Below are 21,116 nucleotides of genomic sequence, written 5' to 3'. Positions count from 1 at the left end.
CAGCCCCGCCCACAGAGCTCCCTGAGCCCCGCCCACAGAGCCATCCATCACTGCGCAGGCCTTCCTTCACTCGGAGATTTACGAGCGCATTAGCACTGCGGCTGCGGCAGAGTTACGAACATGTGGAGCGGCCGCCGCCGCCGGTGGAATGTAAATGCAGGACATTAACTCTCCCAGATCCGCGCGTGTGCTTTATTTGTAACTAATTACAGCGCGGCCTCCAGCGCTGCGGCTGCTCTGGCTCATAACTGATGCAACACTTAGCCGGGGCCGGTAAATACCGCCCTCAGAGGGGAGCGGGCTGTGACTGCTGCGGCCCTGGCTGCACCACCCTCTGGCCCTCAGTTGCGGGATTTTGGCATAAGGCAGCACAGCGAGTCAGCGAAGGACACCTTCATGCACAAAAACAATCACAAGAGGCGTTTTCCTCGTTCTATGTGTTCTGCAGAATGAAGCACACTTAGAAAGGGGAATAAAGGAGGAGAAATGGATTTGGCTCTCCCCCAGGTTTTCATAATTTTGTGAATCTGGGCAGCGTCAAAATACATGAGTGTTGCATGGGAAACCCACTTCGATGCACATGAAACGCCTCCCAGGCACAGAGTACGGCAACGCAGCGATGTGCGCTGCATCACCTTACTCAAGGTTTATGAGGCAACTCAAAGTCACACAGACTGGCTGTGCGTGGCTTCATGAATCAGATTCCGAGCCCTGCGTCGCTCATGTGGTGCAAAAGAGACGCAGGGCTCTCTTAAACAAGCCCTGTACCACTTTGCGTGGTGCAAAAGTGACGCAAGGTTTTCAAAAATATTCGCCTCTGTCTAATAATGGGTGGAACACTTATAAATAACGCCTGCTCTGCATCACCCTCTCTGTGAGCTGACCTAGGGTGGGTACAATTGAAAATATTTTTCCTAAATGTAATTTCTTGAGAATTACAGATTTTACAGTAATAGGCAAGGGCAGTGTTTTGTAAAAATGTGTGTCCTTGCTTACTAAAGGCACCAGGGAAAGCATGCCAATGTATTGTTGATAAGGTTCTACAGTGACTCACTTTGCTAACGCAACCAATGCCAATGCTACAGAGTTCTAACATTTTCTTATGCCTTTGCATGACCTGGCTTTATCTCTGAATTCTGGGACTTGTAGTAGTGATCTGACAACAGTATTAGAAGGAATACAGGTCCCTGAATGTAAAACAAACAAGCATTGGCAAATCCACCGCTTTGCCGTTGCTGTGCAGCATCAACAAAAAAATCAAAATGCATTTTTAGCCGCGGCAAACGTAAAAAGAAGAAAAAGATGCAATCACCACACATCCGTACGTTTATGAATGACACAGTGGTCATTTTATTTAATTATTCAATTATCTACCCAAGTTGATGGATGGCTTTTGGAGTGGTAAATATTAAATAATGTACAAGTGATACAAGGGATGAGGGGAACAACAAAAGGAAGGCAGCAATGAGGAATGGGCTGGGGGAGCATCAGGTGAGTTTTAAACCATGGGTGGGTTAGCTACAAATAAAAAAATAAAAGCTGCTGGTTATAGTGGGTCGGTAGAGGTTGGAAAGCGAGCATGTGTCCCTAGCTGCCAGGCTTCTCAGGTCCATGCATGAAGGGCTACTTCAGTCCAGGTTTATTCTTAGAATTCTGGGATTTGTAGTCCTGTTTTAGAATGGTATAAAAACGACTTCAACTCCCAGAATTCAAAGTAGAAACGTGGACTGGAGCAGCACATCAAGCATGGATCTGGCAGAGCTGCTTGTCATCTAACTGACTAGTACCACATAAAGGGGACAGGGGAGGAGGTCGAGAGGAGTAACGTCTGACTTATTCCAATGGCCTCTTTCAGACATTAATTTCAAGGCTCTCAAATTCCCCCACCCCGAGGCTGGGAAGCTCATGTCCATATTTTTCCTTGCTTTCTGGGATCTCTTGTTCGGCTTGTTCCATCATGAATTCAGTGATGAATGCACCAACATGCAAAGAAAAAACCTGGGCAGGATGAGATTCTCTTGCACGGAACTGGAAACTAGAGTTTTCTGCATTGGACCTTCTAAACCTCTTGATATGGTTTCAACTTTTCAAGCTCTGGACTTACTTGTGCACATCACTGGTTTCAAATCGGTTAGTCCAATCGATTCTATCGGATTGTTCATTCCAGTCCTCCAGGGCCTCAACGACAATGTGGCAATCCCTGAAACAAATATTGCTGCAGTCCCTATCGATGCAGAAACTACTTCCTGTGAACTCACTGAACCATCAAGTACCCTCAAGGCTTACTGTTGAAGGGTAGTGTGCAGGGGGCTTCATAGTGCCCCTCTTCTGCACCCAGGACACCATTGGGAGCATTGTAAGACTTTCTTTAGATGAGCCCCTTTTAGTCGGCGTGGTGTTTTTTAGAGGCCTGTGATTTCTTATTTTAATGTGCTCTCCATTTATTCTGGAAATGTGACTAATAGTAGTGGTGACACCTTTAATTCAATAGCATCTTTGGGTCCCACACGTGACTGCTGCAAAGTATAGCTTCCATACACACAAGCTCTATATATCTCAAAGAATCTTGAGTGTTCAGAGGTGACTCAAAGTATTGCCCATAGGGTGACATTGGCTTTGGGGCTCAATATTAGCTAGAATTCTAGATTAAGGAGTTGTAAACACTTGTAGGATTGGACAGCCGTTGCCCGTGCAGGTAAAAGCGATGGGGCTGGGTTGGGGGTGGGGGTAAATTTGACAGATGACCACAAGGGAAAATTAAATAAATAATTAATTTACGCTTGTGGTCATCTGTCGAAATCCCCAGCACCCGGCACCACAGCTCTTATCTGCATGGGACGCGGCTGAGGTTGGCTCTCTGTTCCACACAGGGCTGGAACCTTCTAGTTTTCAATGTATACTGTATTTTTATTTTATTTTACACAAGTATTTATTTTACTGTATTACGGTCATTTTCTCCTAGAGGGTTGTCCTGTTGCACTGTTTCTGAGCTCGTTGACTTGTACCCCTGTCTGAATTATGCCCTGACTGCTCCATGACAGTCCTCTGTTTGGCTTCCTAAAGTTATATGTCCCTGCCCTTATATTCTTCTTTCTAGCCCTATCTGTACTCCTGCAGGGATCTCAACCATCCTGCCCTGGATTCTCCTATTTCCTATACTGAGACGCGAGAGCCAACTTCTGATGCCCAGGATTCACCCATAGTGAGCATTCTTTATAATACAGACCCGTCTTATTTATTTATGGTATTTATTTTTGGTGTTTTATAAAGCGCGGACATGACACAAGGGTATCAGAGCACTGTGCATAATATTGATACATTTAAACAAAGAGCTGAAAACATAAAAAATAACAGCTAACAAAAATGTAGACCAACGTTAAAAAATTGAAGTAAGATATGGTATGTTGTAACAGAGTTATTGTTAAACGACCACTATTGGATTATGAGTCCCTGGGATAGATTCTACAGTATGGTTTTTCCAGAGTTTTCTTTGCGACCGTTCAGTTCCAGGTACCCTGGGGACACTGTTTGTGTGGGATCTAATGGTATGGATGTGTTTCTTCCCTGGATTGGTATTGTTGTCGTTGAACGGGCCACTGCGCCAAGGGAACGGGCTCAGGTAATCGCTAAACCCAGAGATTCGCCATCACTTCAGGAGCGGCATGTGCAGGTAAGCGCGTTTGGGTGGTGGGGCAGGGTAAGAGGCTGGGGACTCGACAGACGGCCACGAGGGAAAATTAAATATATAATTTACCCTCACCGTCGTCTGTCGAGTCCCACCCCATCGCTCTTACCTGCGCGGGCCGCTCCTGCATGATCACTTGGTGTTCCAGGGAAGCATCCATGAGCAGGGGGCGTAGGCACTGCCTGGTGGGGGACAGGCTTCCCCAGATATTCATCTACAAGGGGCTCTCTGTGTGACTTGGGCACCTGATTTCCAGTCAGGGGCTTTCCTTAAACCGGTGCATTCAGGGACTGGCGGAACAGTGTCAAGCTTAGGGTCAAAGGTTCATGGTGCAGGAGATATGTGACATCCTGCCCATTAACCTTCTCACTGGGACCGACTCTGTTTACCTGCGCAGGAGACTGAACCATGCCAGGTATGCTATATGTTTCTGGAGGCTGGTGGCCAACAGAGCATTAGCCTGTGCTGGGCAGTAAGGGTTGCAGCTGAAGAAACCCTCTTTTTTTCATCTCCTATCTGCATGATCCAGACAGGGTAGGGGGCAGTGGCTGGTAGTGGCTCTGCTTGTGGGGTGCAGGCCTTGTCACCTGAGTTTTGAGATTGCCTGCCACCTGTTCCTGTGTAAACCTGTGGCATGTGTCATGACCCAGCCCTCTGACTCTCTCTACATGGATGAGGTGTGAGTAAGTTGCTATCTAGGGGTAGTTAGAGCTGCTGACTTCCCTTTCTCTGCCTGTCCTCTTTCACTGCTCCCATCTTTGCTCCTGGCTACAGAAACTATCGAAAAACCAAGCAAATGTGCCTGGTTTGAAATCACATCACCTTGAAGCCAGCAGCCAGGGCTCTCCCTGTTCAGCCTCCCTGGGCTATGCCAGTCCCAGCAGCTCGCCCTGGAGGTTGAAGAAAGAAATGTGGCCAGTGAGTGGGCCATAATCACAACTTGCACCCCCCCCCCTCCGATCCTGAGACCAAAGGTGTTGGAGGTAGCAACAGCTCCTGACTGGAAATAGGACTGTCTGTTTTCAGTTTACAAATCACCGTGGATATTATGGGGTACCTCCTACCTACAAGGAAACTATAGTAGTTGTGCACCTAATGTAGCACACCTGCATGGAACTGTAGAACACCTTACATTCTAAGCATTGTGTGTGCCTGGGACCTACTAACACTGTTTCCTGCATTTAAACTGACCTCTTTGGCTCATTCAGAGTTCATCTTTTGGCTTGGAAGAGTTCTGGACAACTGCAGAGAGAACAGCTGTGACCAGAGGCAGGATGACACCACTGCCTCCCCATAAAGAGTAGGGGATACACTCCAGCACTGTGGGAAATACCTTGTTGCTGCCAAAACTTCAAGAAGTGAAGACAAGCTGCTCAGCCAAGCTCTGCAGTGCTCAGGCCAGGTGGTAAATGGGACCCAGTAATTTCAGGGACCCTGTCATTTCAGGCTCCCTGAACTTTGCAACTCATAAAAAAGACCTACCTGTGATGTACATGGGATTGAAAGTTTAGAATCTGGTTGATAGGAAGCCGGAGAAGTGGTTGGAGAGCTGGTGAGATATAGATATAGAAGTTTTCTTGTTACAACGTCTGGATTCCTAGTATTAATCACAACAGGGAAAGCGTCAACCCAAAGTAGAGTACGCTTCAATAGGGAAGATGAAACTAAATCGAGGTTTTAGCCAGGAACGTCTGCAAGAATCTTAGAAGAAGGACATTTGCCAAGATGTATGTTTTGAAGAACATGCAGCTAGATTCATGAAAGACCCGTTTTGCGAGTCTATAATAGCGATTTATAAGGAATCGCTATTACAGACTCGCAAAACAGGATTCATGTAGGAATCGCAATATTTATTGCGATTCCCACTGATTCCTTATTTGCGATTAGCTAATTGCTAATCGCAAATAAGGAATAACTCCCCATTCATTCCTATGGGCCTAAAGGCCCATAGGAATGAATGGGGAGTTATTCCTTATTTGCGATTAGCAATTAGCTAATCGCAAATAAGATTGCGATTTCAAGGGTGCCAGGGTGTCCAAAGGACACCCTGTAGCACCCCTGAAATGTAAATTTACACAGGTGTTGCGCACACACATGTCCAAAGGACATGTGTGTGTGTAACATGCAATTGAGAAAAATGCACTAAAGTGCTTTTTTCTATTTTTTCGCTATTTACCACGAAGTCAGACTTCGTGGTAAATAGCCACAAAAAATTGCGAATTCGCAATTTAAAAATGGTTAATGAATTGCATTTAAGGAATCTCAAATAGAGATTCCTTAAATACATTTCCTCGCAAATGTGCGAATTCTTTAATAGTGAATTTTGCATTTGGGATGATGAATCCCAAATGCAAAAATTGCACTCGCAAAAGGCAAGATTCTGAGAATCTGGCCCTTTGCGAGCGCAATTGAGCTTGATGAATCTAGCTGTTAGTTTCAAGTGATTATTCAGAAGCCCTAGGCTTGGCCCTCAGAGCCAGTGGTCCGGCCCTGAGATGCCAAGGTCCTTGGATTGTCCAGGCTGAAGAAGTTGGTGCCACTGATGTAATTGTGGCATGTCCGGGAGAATTATTTCAAGAGTTTGGCTAAGCTAGGTATCGCAAAAAACAAAGAAATGATTGAGTCTTATGGTACCACTGTGTCGATGTTGATTGGTGAGGGTGCACATGTGGGCAGCAAACATGATACTTGTAGTATTCTACCCTTGTTATTGTTATGTGATTTACTCCTCCTGCTCAGCCAGAGTTTGTGCTGTGTACTCAATAGAATGTTGGAGTCATGATGTGCCTCTGAATGTTGGGGGCCTGAGAGGTTGGAAGTGACCGTTGAGAATGGGCTGAGCAGCATGCAGTCTGCTCCTGGTGGGGCTGCTTGACAAGATCCTATCTACTTGTAACTATCTACAATAAAGCTTCCTGAATTACATCCTACCTGGGAGGACCTCATTACTACATTTTTTTGGCGACGAGTTGGTGACGAACCTATGTGAAACTGATCTCAGGAACCTGGCGTACAAAAGAGAACCTGAAAATGAAACTACAGGACAGACAGCCACAAGCAACAAAAAGAAACAGATGAGGTATACACTGGAAAGGAAAAACTGCGTACAAGATGCAAAGGTGTTCTACACAGAAGAACAAAGACGAAAACAAGGAAGAAACAAGTTCTACACAGAAAACAAAAGAAAACAACTGGACACAAGTAAGATCAAGCACTATGCCTCTTAGCCCCACCAGTGTCCTCACCAAAGGACAGCCCTAGCCCAGGCATTCAGTGCTCATATGAATTACTACTTATTGACTCTGTATTTTACCACCTATGTCTTCACATCACACAGCCTATCTTAAAGTGCTGTGCTCATCTAAATGTCTCATTTTGGACTTTGGAGTAACCTTTACTGCCTGAGCCTTCACGCACATCAACACACAGCCAGAAAATTCATTTAGGTCACATATGTATTCCTCTAGCCACAAACACTGTGAGCCTGAGAACATTCAAAAACAATTTAGAATTTGGCATCACATTATCATCCACAGGAACCTTTTCAAACAACTGGATAACACTAAACTCTTAAGGGGTTGGTCTCTTCCATAAATTTTTCCTGCCAAACAACTGTTCTGGTAAATTCTTACTACAAAATGCTGTCAGTTACAAGGTACAACTTGCCAATACAGTGCTTCAGGGTTTATGGAAAGGTGAAGCCACACTATTTCAGCGCTTGGACGTATTTTCTTCTTCACAAGCGGTACATTTTGGTACTCGTCAGTCAAACCCTCGCTGTGTGGATGCCAGGGGGGCTACTCCAGACCCATTTGTGTTTGGGTGGATGTAACTGTGTGTGCATTTTTGACTGGATGCAGCATTGGTGCCAGACTGTTTCACGGCAGTCTTAAACGTTCTTGTGTCTGTGGTGAGTTTTGACATCTATTTTATTTCCTACCACAGTTCCGTGTCATCCGTTGAACCGATTTTACGGCTTCACTTTGGTGCTACATTTTCAAACTTTGTGGTGAGTGCGCGCTCCTTACCTCACGGTTGGATTAGTGCACTGTCCCACAGGTACCCTCTGTGACGTAGTCTTCGGAACACCGTCTGCGCCGATTGGGGACGCATTGCAGCTAAGTCGTTGTAGTGAAGGGTGTATGAATCAGGAATCAAACGAAGTAGTAGGTTTAGAAGTTTATTCCAAGTATATGCAAAACACCTCACCAGGAGCAGCCTCTTTCTTGCTCAGCCCAATTCCCAACTGACTCCAAGAGTCCAGCATACCAACATTCCATTACATCACATGAATATCAACATTCTACATGATAACTAGACTGGCTAAGCAGAAAAGCAAGACACTACAGTTGTTCCGGGATCCAACCTGCACTGCGCATTTTACGTGCCGCCATATTGTGTTTACCTTTAACACGGAAGCGGCAGACTTGAATTCCGTTCCAGAGGGACCTCCATGCACCAGCCGCATTACAACATTTGTGGACTTTTGAACATTTGCGGAACAGGTACACAATACTCTCACATATGTGTGGTCAGTTCTGTGAGTACTTTCCGTCTTTGCTTTTCTGCGTCTATTTTGTACTCCTTCAATTTCTGGACCACATATGCCTGTTTTACAACTGCACTGACTGTGCATGTGGATGACAACTGCATTCTCAATGCACGCTTTTATTTAAGTGGACTGTGCATGAGGGTGTTTCAAGTCACAGTCTGCTCATCCAAACTTGTCTTATCACTAATTTATATGTGTATCACGGGACCATGGTGACACGCACGCCCCAATCTTTAACAGTCAGCAAGTTTATTGTTATTGCGATTCGTTTTTTAATGCATTTTGTATGATTTGATGTGGTTAGTCCATATCCATCTTTGTCTTGGATTTTCGTACAATTTACAATGGAATTGTGCTTATCCACATTCATCCACCAAGGGATTGTATGGTGGTTCTCCCTGGCTCATCATTGTACGTTTATGGACTCTGGCTACACACCTTCGGGGGTTCATTTTTCATTTAACTTGTGTACAGTTTACACTTTGTCTTTCCCCACACAGGATGGCAATGGGTAGAAGCCCCATTTGCTCTCATACTCTAGCCTACATGGGCTACTTACGGTTAGGCACTGTCACACAGGGCATCGCTGTATGGGTATTTGTACAATTCACAATGCTTACCTCCCTTACGTCACGGGATAGGTCATGGGTTCCAGTCCCACTTACAGTAGCTACCTCCCTTTTGTTTTAGGGTAGATCATGGGTCTGTCCCGTCCTCTTGTACATTGTTACCCTCACACAGGGTGTGTCTGTATGGGGCCAGTCCCATTCACATTTGCTTACGCCCTTGTGTGAGGGGTAGGTCATGGGTGCTATTACCACCTTTTCTTACCCTTCTACCCTCTCACAGGGTGTGTCTCTTGGGTTATAGTCCCATTAGAACAAATCACTACATGTGACCTCTACACAGGGGTTGTCCTATCACGGGCTTTCACCTTATGGGTCACAGTCCCATCTGCTGTCATTTACTTGAATTGTCATGCTTATATCATTTTACATTGTCTTTATTGCAATGTTATTCTCATATTCATTTTTTTATCATTATGAAAGTGGGGGAGATTTAATTTTACTTGTATTTTTAAAAAAATATAAAGTTTAAAAAAGGTGAAAAGTATGATTTGAAACAGATACCAATGTAGGTTGTTACTTTTCAACTTTTTTTTCACTTAATTACGCAGTAGCATAGAACAGCAAGGTCCTGAGGAAGGCCAAAACACTTTTCAGGTAGAAATGGCCGAAACGTTGTAGACCTGTTTACTGGACAGATGCAGTTATTATTTTCAAACTGCATATGCACTTTTTTTAATCCTGGCACCAAGAGTTAACGAATAAAGTCTTTTTTTCTCTTGGTAGTTAGTTTTCTAACACATTTCACTTTTTTGCACTGTGCCCATCACTCAAATCTTTTAGTGCTTTAGATCTTCTGGATTTTATTAGATCCTATGTAGGAGTAGTATCTCAAAACATCCCTAAGCTCCTCCCTCACAGTGAGGTGGTTGCAGCCCTTGGCGGCACTAAGCCGTGCAGCCAAGAGGAGAAATCCCAGATGATTAAGCATGCCACCTCGGTGGGTGATGGGATTCCATCCTTATTTAAGGATTTCCCCAATGCATGATTGAGAGTTTATTTGCTTGTGTTCTAGGTTTGACAGGTTTGGTGAAGTCTGTTAGACTCACCGATAATGAGGTGTTATATAATAGTTGTACTGGGGAAACTATCTGCGCTGGTCTCAAAAAACCTCCCTTGGACCCTCCATTCCCGGTTTTGTAATTTTTGGTCTTAAAGTTGTCCCAGAAGAAGATCAGATCGAACTTATTGCCTCACTTAGGATAGAACCACATACATTGATTTGGAAAGAAGTTGTTTTTTTCAAAGGAAAATTGCAGGTCCGAGAGAAGGCTGGTCTTTTAATCAGTTTTGCAGGGAAAATGTCTTGTTTGAATTTATGAAAGTATGCACGTATGTACGTATGTATTTATTTATGTATGTATGTATGTATGTCGGACATGTCTCAACTTTGCACTTTCCAAGCAAAATGTGCATGAGTCACAAAAGATCATTCAAAATAAAGCTTAAAATAACTTACACCAATGTATGCATCTTACAACACATTTGTAAGAAGTGTGCATCTGCAAATTGTGAATAGATTTTAGAATATGAGCGGATAAAGATTGTCCCATAAAAAAATCATTGTAATTAATGACAGAAATAAGACTGCCTATGGATTTTTGTAGATGCGGACATGGACAAGCAATGCGAGGATGTCCAGTACTAACCAAGGAAAGCTGTCCACAGAAGACTGACCAATCCATAAAACCACCTGCGAAAAAGTGGTATAAATTACTTTAAACATATTTTAAATCTTTTCTTTGCCTGGATTTATTTATGACTGGGCCCCATTGTAACCCGTCGATATTATTACCGCTTATTGCAGCTTGTCGGTTCCTTGCACTTTGTAATGGGTGTTTGCATTTATTTGCTATTGTTGCTTCTTCTTGATTTAATTTAATTAATTTTGCTTTTCCAGTACTCCCAGAGTGATTTAATTAATTCTGCTTTCCCAGCACTCCTAGAGTGATTTAATTAATTCTGCTTTCCCAGTACCCTCAGAGTGGAGGAACTCAGTTCTCGGTAGAGAAGCAGCAGTGTTTCAGTTTGTTTCATTGCCCACCCCCTCTCAGTCCTCTTTCTGTTTTATATATCACACTTTGCGTATAAGGCATCCCGCCCTTCTGAAAAATGTAATGTGTGTGGGCACTCAGACATGCAGCGAATATGCCCTGGTTGGCGGCGGCTGGACGCAAAGTGATGCGCCAAAGGAAAACCCTTCTGCCTGTTGTCACTTTGCAATGCCAAAGAATGAACTATGGCAGATGTAACATCCACCCCAGCACTGGAACATGCAAATGACTATGCCACACACGGAGCTCTGTTACACTTGTCTTTAGTCTTAGGCATGCCACTGTTAACTGAACTGGCTTTGTCCTCATAAGCTTTATTGACCACACCCAGACACATCCAGATAACTCCCAACCAATTGCATAACTTTGTAAGGGGTTCGGCAGGACCACAAGGGTCCTAATGCACATGCTCGCAAAACGCTACATCTCCCCCTCTGTTAAATAAAAAGTAGGGACAACACATATATATTAGAGTTCCTCAATGAGTCACTGAGGTGCTCGCACCAATCTTCCAGATCGAGTCGTGCAAGGTAAAGAAGTTACACTGTCATCCAGCATCGTAGATGTAAACTCAGATGCTTGACTTGGGCACTCAGGTGGACATGTCTCACTTGTGAGGTCTGGAGCTGACGAGCATTGAGGCAGACACTTGAAATGTGATGAGTCCCTCATAATGGACTTGCTGGAACATTGAGCGGTCATCAAATGTCTTTTACTTGTCATGACTCCGTTTTTGTTTGACCAGGACCTTGTCTCCTTTGAAAACCATGTCCCTAGTGCAACTGTGCTTATCTGCATAGGATTTCATCTTACTTTTGCTAGAAATGTCTGTGACACGAATCTCATTACTGTCTATTACTCGGCTCATGGTACATTGTGGTAGCTTTCTCCCAATGGCTCTCCTAAACAGTTGGGTGGCAGGGCTTTCAGCTGTAGTAGAATCAGAAGTTGTCTCATAGGCACAAAGGACTGGACATAGTGCTGACTTGAGATAGATTCTTTCAAGCACAGCGCACTGAACCACTTTTTTCAGGGTGCACATAAATCATTCTACAATGCCATTTACTAATGACCATAGAGGTGCAGTTTTCTGATGCTTTATGTTTAAGTGACTAAGAAAGTCCTTAAATTCCCTGCTATTGAAATGTGGGCCATTGTCAGATTTGAAAATATCATGGTACACCGAGGAGCTTAAAAAACTCAAACAGCAATGCAGAAATAAAGAAAGACACTGGAGGAAAAATTATGATCAGGAAAATAGAAAGACGTACAAAGTACTTTTAACCCAATATAAACTCTTGATCATAGAAACCAAAAAAAAGTACTACACGGAGCAAATTGAAAGTGCTAAAAATTCAAATAAAAAGCTATATGAAATAACCAAACAGCTGGCGGGATGTATTCCAGACCTGAACCCCCCCTGCTCACAAGAGTTCTGTGACTCATTGGCATCCTTCTTTTTCACCAAAGTGAATGATATTTTTTCAGCATTCAACCTTGGGAATAATCAAAACACAGAAAAGAAAATTAATCCATTTACAAGCAATAATCTATCTTTCTTTGCAGAAGTCACAGAAAATCAAATCCAGGACATCATTAAAACCATTAAGTCTGGATCGGCCTTAGATCCATGTCCCCTGAACACCCTCCGTCCGTTAATGGACACTGTGACTCCAGTTATAACCCAAATATGCAACTTAATGTTTCGTACAGGCATCTTCCCTAACCACTTAAAAAAAACCTTATTAAAACCTCTCCTAAAAAACCCGGCCTAGATAAAACTGAACTGAAAAACTATAGGCCCATAGCTAACCTACCGCTCCTCGCCAAAATAGTAGAGAAAGCCATGAATATCCAACTTGCGGAATTCATCGAGCAAAACCATCTGCTCGATGAAACACAATTTGGATTCCGCAAGTTTCATGGAACTGAAACAGCGCTCATTAAAGCGGCGGATGATATCCGATTAATTAGAGATCAAGGTGGCGCTGCACTACTGGTGCTTCTGGATTTATCGGCCGCCTTCGACACGGTTGACCATAAGATTCTGGTCAGCCGTGTCGAAAGGATGGGCGTGCAAGGCCTAGCAAAAAACCTTTTAGCATCTTTTCTGGCGGAGAGAGCCCAGGCAGTCATTCTGGGTCAATTCGAATCCGCAGAGTTATCACTGCCATGTGGGGTACCTCAAGGTTCATCCCTCAGTCCGACACTCTTTAATATCTATGTGTCGGACCTCGCTAAAACCATCATAGCGCATGGGATGAACCTTACCTCATATGCAGATGATAACCAGTTGATCCTGGCTGTCAGAAATGATGGGGAAACAGTAGCAGAAAGTTTCAAAACAGGTATGCTGGCCATCGGACAATGGATGTCAGCAAACTGTTTGAAACTAAACTCTGATAAAACTGAGGTGGTCACTTTGGCCATCTCAGTCCTAACTGGTCCCCAATATGGTGGCCATCATCATTTGGAGCCTTGCCAAAACCTGCCACAAAAGTGAGAAATCTGGGCGTCATCTTCGATGACAAATTGAACTTCATGGCCCATGCCAATCAAACGGCCACCACAGCATTTTATAAACTACGCCTGGTTAGGAAGATCCTCCCTTTCCTCCCAAAAAATGTAGGCAAAACTTTGGTCAGCTCTCTGGTCCTATCAGCATTGGACTACTGTAATGGCCTGTTCTCCAATGCCCAAGTCAGGGTTATCAAGAAAATGCAGACAATCCAAAATGCTGCAGCCAGACTTCTTTCAGACACTCCCAAATTTAAGCCTATAGCTGAGACTTTAAGAAGTTTTCATTGGCTCCCTGTCAGGAACAGAATTAAATTTAAAACATTATGTATTGTCTACAAATCGTTACATCATCAAGCACCCCAATTTTTGAGAGACCATCTTGTTCCATACACTCCCTCTCGAACACTCCGTTCAGCAAAACAGAACGATCTGGTAGTACCACGGACTAAGCTGGTCAACTGGGGAGACAGACGTTTCCTGGTTGCCGCCCCAAAACTATGGAACACTCTCCCGCAATCCATAAGATCCAGCCCAAATCTTATTTCTTTCAGGAAGAAACTGAAAACATGGTTATTTAATCTCTAAACATTCCATAAAAGTACACAGGAGAGCAAACAAATGTACAGCGCCGAGACGCCTGCGGGCAATTGTTCGCGCTTAACAAATGTTAAAAATAAATAAATAAATAAAAAATAAATAGGGAACACCCACGCGGAAAAAAATATCATTCAGCCTGTCGATCACTTTGTCATGTATGGTCGCTGATAGATCTTCCACTAAGGGAAACCATGAGTACTCATCAACAACTACAATGAGATGATGGCCTTTGTTTAAGGGTCCAAATTAATCAACTGCAATTTTCTCCCTCACTCGTTAAAGAAGGTCTGACACATTTAGCTGATCCTGTCTTGTCTGGGGAGATAAGCAGTTACACAGGTGACATGCTTTCAGTTCCTTATCGAGTCGTCCGTCAAGCCGTGAAAAACATACTAAGTCTCTGAGCACTCTCTTGTTGGCTAAAATGCCATGATGTCCTTCACGTGCCAGTTCAATAATTTGTTGTCTCAAGCTCTCAGGTATGAAAGCGTTTTTTCCTCACTCGCACCTGCCAACGATAAGTTGCCGAGTGCGAGCTTGGAAAATCTTACTCCAGACCTCTTCCTGGGTGGCCACTATTGCTCGTGTTGAGAAACCTTCCATTCGCGATGAAGAAGCTGCTGCTCAAGTAGAACATCTACTCGAGCGACAGAAAGAAGCAGCACCCTCTTATGTTGTGCATGGTACCCTTCATGCTGGTTGTCCAGCGTGGGGCAAACACCCAGCACTAAAAATCAGAACGAACGGTGCGACCTAATGCTTGTGGAACCCCGCATAGCGCAGCAGAGTTTTTGGGTCACTTTGTGTAGTTCCGCTACTCTGCCCAGGCCTAGTCTCTGTCTGTGTAGGTAGCAGCAATGGTCTACTCAATAGATAGAGCTGAAGGTGTCCTAGACATTATATAAAATTGATATATCTTTCAGCCACTTTAGATGTTACACTGTGATGCAGTAATGGCATACGTGAGAAGTAATTCACACGTTTTTTGCACAATTGTGTAATTATACTCTTACAGTCTCAACCCTCACCTCTCGATGCAAGGGGGCTCCTTGACTTTCAGATTTCTGAAAACGAGCAACACCTGGGGGTCAGTGGTAAGAGTGAAATGCTTTCCGTGCAGTAATACATGAAAATGTTCAGAAGCCCACACTACAGCCAGGCTCTCTTTACTGGCTGAGAATAGGCACGTTCAATCTGAGACAAACTTCTGCTAGCATAGGCCATAATGTATCTCTGCGCATTTGGATGTTCATTGTGTTGAGCAAGGATCGCGCCCCACCCTATCAGGCTTGCATCTACTATGATCTAAGTATGTAGCTTTGGATCAAAGTAGGCCTTTTCTGTTGCATTTGAAATTTCATGTTTGATTTTCTTAAAGCTTCATTCACATTCAGAAGAGCATTGCAAGTGAACATTCTTCTTTTTTAACTCTCTGAATGGGGCACTTACCATGGCAGAGTCATGAATGTATCTGGAGCAAGAGCTGGCCATGCCTAAGAAGGATTGCAGCATGGTCACATCTTGTGGGGGACAAGTGCATGACAATGCTTGTACTTTTTCAGGGTCAGAGGTCATTCTCCCTTCAGAGAAAATATATGCCCAGATGTAATGAGTTTGGTTTTGTGAAACTCGCACTGTTCTGCATTTAGCTTAAGACCTACATCGGCGAGCAAACAGCATACTTTTGTTAGAGCTTTATCATGTACTTTTCATGTAGCCCAAACACTACCATATCATCACTGTAGTTAGGATCATGTGTGTCAGGTTTTATTGCTCAGTGAATAACATCCTGAAAGATTTCTGCAGTCTATCGTGCACCAAAGCAAAGTATTTTTTATCTGAACAAATCAGCATGAGTTGAAAAGTAGTAATGTACCTACAGTTCTCTTTCAGCTCGAGTTGATGGTATCCTTTTGTTCAAAACAAAACTGGAGAAGACTTTAGCACCATTCAGCTGTGTAATCATGTCTGCTATGTGTGGACATATATGTCTTTCTCTCTTGATTGCTTTGTTGGCCTGGCGCATATGAACACAAATACCCACTGCACCTACACCGTCCTTTTTTGGCACTACCTGTATGTACAAAACCCATGGCATCGGGCCAGTATACCACTTGATGATTTCATGCTTTAATAATGTTTTTAGGTCTTTCCCCATGGCCTTTTGTGAATGAAAAGCAATCTGAGAGTTTCACTGAGCAACAGGACTAATGTCCTCATTAATGTAAATTTGCACATTCATTGTCTTAAGTTTCCCTATTCCATGAAATGACAGGAATTGACTTACTATTTCCGACTGTGCATTGAGGTTGTAGTTGATGGATATCTGTCCCATGTCAGCAGCAGTGCTGAAATTGAGTGAACATGGACTCGACAGAGTACATTGGAAGACATGATTTGGTGCTTGTATTGTCGTTTTCTTATGCTTCATGGTAACTATGAATGACCTTAACTTTGCAATATATAAAAAAACAGAGTACCTTCTCCTGGGTTCACTACGACACAAATAGTATTCTTTTTTTTTTGTTGAAAACTTTTTATTGGTTTTATAACACAAACACAAACAACTTGCAAGGAGGAAGAAAAAGAGACATCAATATACACAACGTTGCATTACATGGTGCTGGAGCGGGAAGGACAATCCAATGAGCGTTCGTTCTATCGGGAAAGAGTTACACAGTGGGGGCGGGGGGGCAGAAGAAACAAATTGCAATCAGTATACAATAGTGTGTGGAGGAACCCTCGGGTTACGGGGACATAGGTGCAACATCAGGGTCAGGAAGAGGAGGGGCACATATATCACCACGATAAGTGTTCCACTGAGTCCATATCCTTCCCCATTTCCGGGGGGTACCACGAGAAATATACACAGTTTTTTCTCTGAACATGCACCAGTCCATGTTTTGTTTCCAGTTCTGAAGTCCGGGCGGGCCCTGAGCGCCCCACAATTGCGCAATGTCTCTTTTGGCAATCATGTTGCCCAAGGTCACCCACCGAAGCTGCGACACGGAGTAATCATTCGGTTCCCATACGTTCAGCAGGCATCTCCTAGCTTCCGGCATCGATCGCACCCCGGTAACCTCACTCATCACCTCATGCACACGGGTCCAGAATCGCACTATCTCAGGGCACTCCCAGATGATATGTAAAAAGGTGCCCAGGAGACCACAGCCACGCCGACACAAACCATCCACAGTGAAGCCCATATGCACCAGACGGGGACCAGTGACATACACTCTATGCAGGATTTTAAGTTGCACAAATCTAAGGCGCGCCTGGATGGCCACCTCTTTAGGGGAGGAGATCGCCGCCTGCCAGTCCTCATCGTCCAGCTCCAGCCCATCACCAGTCCAGACCTCTCTAAGTCGAGACAGGAGGTCAGACCTGGAGTTGATTAACTTTTTATAAATAAGCGAAATCGTACTATCAGGAACATGTCCGTCCAGTACCCTGTCCTCAAGCGGGGACGACTCCGGAATCTCCACACCCGAAGGGAAGATCGAGAGCACCGCATGGCGGATCTGTGCATAGCGAAAGAATTCGCGATCACTCAAAGCGTACTCGGTTTTCAATTCCTCAAACGTCTTCATTCTCCCCTTAGTCCAAACATCATCTATCCTGCTGATACCAATCAAGTCCCACCTATCAAACCCCCGGGACTGCCAAAGTGAGCCAAGTCTATCAGAGGCGTACAGGGGGGTGGCACGAGTCAATTTATCAGTCCACCCAAGCGCCATGGAAGCATGTCGCCATACCTGGACGGCCGTCCTAGTGGGGCCCGTCACGTTGCGAGGGGTGAGTTTCGAGTAGAGGGCTCTATTGTAGTCGCCCCCCGGTAACAACCATTTGTCCATCGCGAAGGCTGGATTTGGCAAAGGGCCATACATGCAATGATTTATTGCCCCCAGTTGAGATGCCCAATAATAGCGACGGATATCAGGCAAAGCAATTCCACCGTCGTACCACGGGAGCGACAATTTAGCAATGGCAATCCGGGGCCTACCCCCCCCACACCAGTCGTCTCTGTAAACCCTCGACCTCACGGAAATATGTAGCCGGGACAACGTCAAGCGTGTTTTGCAATGCGTAGAGGAAACGGGGCAGTGACATCATCTTAAACAATGCCGCTCTACCCAGGGGAGAGAGTGGAAGTTTCCCCCAGGCGACCACATCTGCCCGAAGGCGCTGAAGAGGGGGCAGTAAATTACGGTCAAACCGCAGTGCAGGGCTCAGCGAGATAAAAATGCCTAGATATTTAAATCCATCTTCCACAATCGCGAAAGGACAGCCGCTTGGCAGAAGGGGGGCGGTACCCGACAGGACGTATACACAGGACTTCGACCAGTTGATGACAAGACCTGAGTTTTTGCGGAAGGACGTTAAGACATCAAACAGCACAATGAGGGATTTACGGGGTGATGTAAGATAAAGCAGAATATCATCAGCGTACAGAGATACACAGTCCTCAAACTCCGAATTCCATCTAATGCCCTTCAGGGACGGTTCCCACCGCAACCAGGCCGCCAGCGGTTCCAAGGCAAGAGCAAACAACAAGGGGGACAGGGGACAGCCCTGTCGCATCCCTCTGCTCAGTGCAAAGGGCGCAGAGACCCGACCATTGACCGCCACCTGGGCCATGGGACTGGCGTAGAGCAATTTGACCCATCGAACGAAGTCCGAACCGAAACCAAACTTAGCAAGAACTGCCCACAAATACGGCCATTCTATTGTATCAAACGCCATCGTAGCGTCCAAGGACGCCAAGATGGCGGGCTCACGCAGCGTCTCAGCCCGTGCCAGAACTCCATGCAGCCTTCGGAGGTTAAGCGCCGCGTTACGATGCGGTATAAAGCCGGATTGATCAGGATGAACCAGGTCCCCAATAACGGACGCCAAACGCGTGGCCAGCAGCTTGGCCAAGATTTTAGGCTCCGCATTAATCAACGAAATGGGTCGAAAAGAGGCGCAGTGATCCCGAGGTTTACCATCCTTGTAGATGACAACAATAGTGGCCAGTCTCTGGTCTGGCGGGAGAAACCCCACTTCCAAAGACTCAAGAAACATAGAGCGCAAATGAGGAGCTAGCGAATCCGGGCGCATTTTATATAGCTCAATGGGGAGCCCATTAGGGCCCGAGGCCTTGCCGGATCGGACCGAACGGACAGCAGCGGCAATCTCGTCCACAGTAGGCGGAGCATCCAGAGCATCCCTATCAATATCAGACAATCGGGGAAGTGCAATATCACGCAATAACAGGTGGGAGTCCTGCTCCGATCGATCAGACACCTGGGAGTACACCTCGCGGAAATAGTCAGCAAAACATGCGACAATATCAACAGGGTCCGTACAACACTCTCCATTCTCTGCAACAATCACAGGGACGACACGACTCGCACTTTCCCTCTTATCCAACCAAGCAAGCAGTTTCCCAGCCTTATCACCCACATCATACAGGCGTCCCTGCTGTTCCCTCCCCATTTCCTTAGCAGCTTCAGTGACCAGAGCTCTGTATTCATGTTGTTTCAACTCCAGTAGATGTAACCCCTCAGCGGTAACCCCAGATTCCAAGCCCTCCTCCAGGGCCGTGACCTCCCCCTCGAGTCGAACCGCCTCAGCACGGTTTGCCAACTTCACGCTACCAATCAATGAGAGGGCCTGGCCACGAATGACAGTCTTGTAAGCTTCCCAAAGTACACTAGGGGAGGAAACAGAGCCCACATTTTCCTCAAAATAACAATCGTGTGCTTTAACCAGCTCATCCCTGACCCTGGGGTCCTTCAAATACCAGGGGTTGATCGGGGCCACTCGGCCCGCCGAACCCTGCCGTGCATCAACCACCAGCCAAAGCGAAGAATGGTCCGAGATACCCCGTGCCAGATGTTTAACTTCCCGTATGAGGGATGCATGGGCCGAGGGCAGTAAAACGTGATCAAGCCTCGAGAGACTACCATGAGCACCAGAATGATAGGTATATTGCAACTGTCCCGGGTGTAGCAACCGCCAGCAATCAGCGAGCCCCAACGTCTCCAGGAAGTCGCTCAACCAAGTCTGGGCCCTCGGCAATTCCCTGGGAGGGTGACGATCATGCATTCCCGAGACCACCGCATTAAAGTCACCCCCAACCAAAAGCAAACCCTCGGGGAGGCCAAGGATAAGTCCACTCAGATCAGCAAAGGTGGTGGCCTGGAGGCCCGGGGGCACGTACACAGAAATCAGATTAAGAACCTTCCCCTCCCAGCGCCCCACAATGGCGGCGTATCGTCCCTTATCATCCAATATGACATCATCAATGGCCAAGGGGAGGGAGGCCCGAACCAGAATGCCCGCCCCCCTAGAGCCCGAAGTGAAACCCGAGTGCGCCACAAGGCGATAACCACGCCTATTCAAAGCATAGCACTTGTTGCCGAGCAAATGAGTCTCCTGCAGTAAGACAACATCTGGAGTCAAACGTTTCAGCAATTGTAACACCACCCTCCTCTTAATCCCATCCCCCAACCCGTTCACGTTCCAACACAATAACCGAAGTCCCCTACCCCCCATCCCCGTGCCCAGCCCCTCCCCGGCCCCGCACCCAGAGCAACTGCAGAAAACAGGAGTGCGCCCTTCCCTCGCCTTGCAAGTAACAAGAAAATTCAAACAAACAACCCAGCCCCCCCAACAATGTCAAAACAACTACACCCCCCACCCCGCACCCCTGCTGAAGACCAAAGAGCCCCATAAACTAGCAGTGTGCCTGTCGCCCAACCACCCAACTAATCTACGGAAAGAAAACCCAGGAGGAGAAAGGACCCGTCCACCCCCCACCCACCCCCAAAAAAGACTACTATTACTCGCAAACAATAAGAACACAGCATAGCACAGTTCAAAGCCAACGGGAAGGGTACGGGGTCAAAGTCAACAGTTACTCTTGCTCCGTCGGGCCACCTTCCGCCCGATCCGACTTGCCAGAGTCCGCAAAAGGTTCATGATCCATAGGCAGCGTGTCAAGCCAGTCACTCATAATCCCAGGATGGTCGAAGAAAAAAGTACGATCCTTATGTACCACCCGCAAACGGGCCGGAAAGAGCATGGCATACTTCATT

This window comes from Lissotriton helveticus, chromosome 9 (genome assembly GCF_964261635.1).
Source record: "Lissotriton helveticus chromosome 9, aLisHel1.1, whole genome shotgun sequence".
In the NCBI taxonomy this organism is placed as follows: domain Eukaryota; kingdom Metazoa; phylum Chordata; class Amphibia; order Caudata; family Salamandridae; genus Lissotriton; species Lissotriton helveticus.
The sequence above is the reverse complement of the archived record's forward strand: the minus strand, read 5'-3'. Positions refer to the sequence as shown.